Source organism: Rosa chinensis, chromosome 6 (assembly GCF_002994745.2).
Source record: "Rosa chinensis cultivar Old Blush chromosome 6, RchiOBHm-V2, whole genome shotgun sequence".
Taxonomy (NCBI): Eukaryota; Viridiplantae; Streptophyta; class Magnoliopsida; order Rosales; family Rosaceae; genus Rosa; species Rosa chinensis.
Window position 1 is genome coordinate 33,400,115 of NC_037093.1, and position 4,334 is coordinate 33,404,448.

Genomic DNA, 4,334 nt, shown 5'->3' on the forward strand with positions numbered 1-4,334 from the left:
GATCGACTCAGATGACCCCCACGAAGCCAAAGAAGGAAACTTGAAGCCGTGCCATCGCCGGAGCTACGATTTTCGGTCGGATCCGATTTCCACAACCTGTGTCGCCTTGCAGCGCCACCGCGAAGGAGAAATATCGCCGAAAGAGGCCACCACAGAGACGACCGGAGAAAGGAGGCGAGTCGTTCTGGGCTAGTTTCACCGGAAGAGGTCGCCGGAGATGCAAGTTCCAACCGGGTCTGAATACCAGATTCGGGTCGGGTCAGTGTGAAATCTTCGATACTGAAGGTATCGACCGAGAGAGAAGAGAGAGAAAAGAACCTTTCCGGAAATGGAAAGTGAAATAATGAAATTAATTTCTGATTTTCCTCTATTTATACTAAAACGGAAACTTCTTCCGCTAGCCATAACTTTCTCATACGAACTCCGATTTACGCATTCCACATATCCACGAACTCGTATCGACGCGCTCTACAACTTTCGAAAAGGAAGTTTTCGGAGAATCTCAACGTATAAAAAGTCAACCTTGAACCCCCCCTAAAGTCATACTTTTCAAATAATTAATTCGTCCGAAACACTTCCGCTCCGTCCACGAGCCACGAAACCGTCCAACAACCATAAATTAGATTCCGGAAATTCCTCGAAAAATAATTACCAATTTCCGGGGCAGCACAAATCACCGCACATGTATACACACAGATCGTCACATAATATAGTTTCCTCATCTCCCACAACCTCAACAAATAGCAAAACCAATTCCAAATAATATGTTCTCATCTCCAAGCCATCATTAAAATCGAATCCCACATGCTTAATAAATTCCCCAAATCATGAATCAATCAAATCATACAAATCGACCCCACAATTAATAATGATTCAAGTCTCTCATGGACAATAAATGAAAGGATCACACTTTACTCAATTACTCTTTATCAACATCAACTCAACAATATATGATAATTTATATCTTCAAGAGAAATGTTCGGAATGATAAATCAATCAATTAAATCAATACTTCACCCAATGCCATATCATCCAATATATATATTCCACGTAAATATATATATACGTACTCACCCACACAGGAATGACTACTAATACCAACTATAGTTCACACGTAGTAAAAACCGAGAAATTCATTTTTATATACTTAAAAACTCATTTTCTTAAAATCATTTTTCAAACATAACAATTAAATGTAATTAATGAAATTCCATTCGTAAATGAACCATGTGAGATTTACTCACCTCAAATCCTGCTGCGTCTTCTTAACAGCTCAAAATACGATTCAAAATCGTTCGCCAACTCAAACCGTCAAGTACCTAATCAAGTGCGGTCTTAACTTAGCAAACAATTCATAAAATACACTTATACGAAGATCTAACGGTCGGATCTTCACCCGTGACCACACTAGGTCATCAGGACAGTCCTACGATCTTTATATCAAAACTATAAGTTCATTGGATGGTCCGATCTTCACAGATCACAAATCGAACGATCAGAATCGATCGAAATCGTAAAATTCATAACTTAATCATATGATCTCCAAAATTTACATGCTATTTATCAAAATGATCGTAACAACATGTAGAACATTAAAATGGGCAGAAACTGCCCTTGTGACAGGACCCGCCCCGGATTTCACCCTGAAATCCGAAGTGGCCCTACGGGGCCCACCTTAGAAGAAATTCTACCAAAAATTTGGCGGAACTTCCCCTAAAATGGGCTACCCAAAACCTGTAGAAAGCATTTACACTTCTAAATCAAATCATCCTTATACTTCTGGAGCCACCCTGCTCCCCAACTCAACATCAATCTCCAATTCACAAAACACAAACCTCAACTTGAAAAACATAAATCTCATAGGTAATCAGAGCAATTCTAATAGAAAGGTAAATAAGGACAACCTAACTCAAAGGCAAACGCGGAAGCCATGCTGTTGACTATGTCTCAACTCCGTGTATGCCCGACCTCACTAATTCGCCTGCAAACTGGGCATTTGAAACCGAAGGGCCCAGGGGAAAGTATTGAAAACACGTTAGTGTGAGTGGACAAAAATAAGCAATTTTAAACAAAAGAGATTTTATACTTTCCCACATTTAATTTATTAAAAAAATCTCCTGATGCATGCACTGATTTAGGAAAACGAAACAAAAGGAGTTCCGCTCAAGAAAACCGACTAGCCCCGCTAGTCCCAAACAACTGAAAGGAATGATGGAAACTCCGATACACAACAGAATAAGACCAGCCCCGCTGGTTAAACGGAAATCAGACTAGGCCCCGCTAGTCAAGTAATGATAGGATATGGGGAAGAAATATCACCATACGGGTAATGGAGCCTCCCAGGCTCTACCTACCCTTGACTGCCACTCACACATAGATTGTGCGAGGAGGAAAACTAATAACCTCAACTTCCACTCACACATAGATTGTGTGAGGAGGAGAATATGACCTCGACTGCCACCCACGTGAGGAGGAGAATAAATCACCTCGACTGCCACTCACATACACAAAGTAAGTGAGGAGGAGAATAAGCTACCTCAACTGCCACTCACAAACACAAAGTCTGTGAGGAGGAGACCAAATCACATGACCCGCGTATGGTGAGGAAAAATCATCGAAAACCAGTAAATCCATGTAGCTTCCCCACATTTCTCACGAGATCGAAACCATGTATTCAACGACGTGACCCCGCACGCCAAGATTACTCTCAATCTCAAAATAAATAAGTGAGAAATAGAAATAAATCGACGCCCAAAATATTCTCAAATCCGTAAAGGAAACCGGAAATTAGTATAAACAAATCCCATTTCCAAAAAAATCTCTCAAAATCTCTAAGAAACCAACCAAACCCAAAATCCTTAATTAGGCATTCCCGATGCCAAAACCGAAAGTCAATAAATAAATGAGAAAATCCAACTCCATCGAAACTCATCTCGAGAATCTTCCAGGAACTTAAATCGACAATTAGAAATATACTTAATTCCGGAAAATTACCTCGGAAATAAGCAATTTGTCAAATAATATTATAAATCATAATCAACCTTTGAAACTCATTATCGAGAGCCAATCCACGAGATAAACCGAGATCGAATTTCCAAAAATCAAATCATTTGCTCAATAAGTAATATGATTAAAACTAGAGCATTATTTAAGAAAATAAATGCATGCATCAATATTTAAAAATAAAAGTCCACTCACAGTACTATTCTGATGATCACGCATATGAGTTCCTTCGTTGAGCAATCGCTCGGTAAGTCGTCCTGTACACAATTATATTCTGTGAATAATTCTTCAATAATTTAATACGATTCCTAAAATGAATTCCTCATAATTACATCTTCCATTCTCCTCGGATTTAGCCCAAATTATACCACTAATACCAATTCGTTAATTTAAAGGTTTCAAGGTAGAACCGAGAGATATCCGACGGTCGGATTCTCGTAATTCGATAATCGAAACCCTAAACTTCAAAATTCATACTTAATTCCAAGTTTCTCCAAAAATTACCAAATTTCACAAACACTGCCCACTCGTCGATTTCAGACTATATAGCAATTATGGAGAAAATCCGACAATCGGATTCACGATTAACATTAACCGAAATCCAAATCTTTAGAAATTTATAATCGATTAAAAACTTCTCCAATTCCAACCAAATTCACATAATCAACCTCTACAAAAATTATAGGATTTAACTAGCAAAAAAAATAGAATTTAAATTCTGTTTAAACCTCACCATTGTTCACGTGCGGTACTGTTCACTCAGCGGTCAACTTCTCCGATGGTCACCAAATTTTGGCAGCAGCTTCATCTCAATCCCCCTAGCATTTTTCTCAACTACACCAAGTTCAGAAAACAACTAGAACTACCTCAACAATTAAGAAAACAGCAAACCCCCAATTTGTGAATAGTGCCGGATTTTCAATCTCTAAAATCCTCCAATATATATGCAAAATTATACTCAAAAGAAAGATCATGAGGTAAAGAACAACTTTATACCTTGAGGTTTCTCCAAAATGTCGACGGTTTGAACGGATCTCCCTTTCTTTCTTTCATTCTTTCTTTCTCTTTCTCTCTCTCTTCCTCTCTTTTTCTTTCTGGTTTCTGTCGTAAGAGATGGGGGAGAATGGCTGGCTTATAATTAAGGTGTGCTGAAATGACCAAAATACTCCTCACACGAAAATACTCATAACTTTGACATACGAACTCTGATTTTTACGTACCACATATGCACGCGCTCGGTTTAACGTCTCCTACAACTTTCATGAATAAAATTTTCTCAAATTTTGATCCGAACAAAAAGTCATCTTTTAGGGCCCCCTAAAAGTACCGAA

At 38.6% G+C, this 4,334-nt stretch overlaps 1 long non-coding RNA gene across 2 annotated transcripts; it reads right to left on the bottom strand.

Annotated features, from left to right (window-relative positions):
* Positions 1-1,243: 1,243 nt before the first annotated feature.
* LOC121049648 lies at positions 1,244-4,123 on the bottom strand. 2 transcript variants are annotated; one of them, XR_005800963.1, is made up of 5 exons: positions 4,000-4,123; positions 3,737-3,837; positions 3,199-3,260; positions 1,905-1,988; positions 1,244-1,319 (listed from the first exon to the last, which is right to left on the bottom strand). It is a non-coding gene; the product is annotated as an uncharacterized LOC121049648 (long non-coding RNA). The 2 variants fall into 2 exon arrangements; XR_005800962.1 differs by having other exon boundaries at positions 3,737-4,108.
* Between the last annotated feature and the right edge of the window lie 211 nt (positions 4,124-4,334).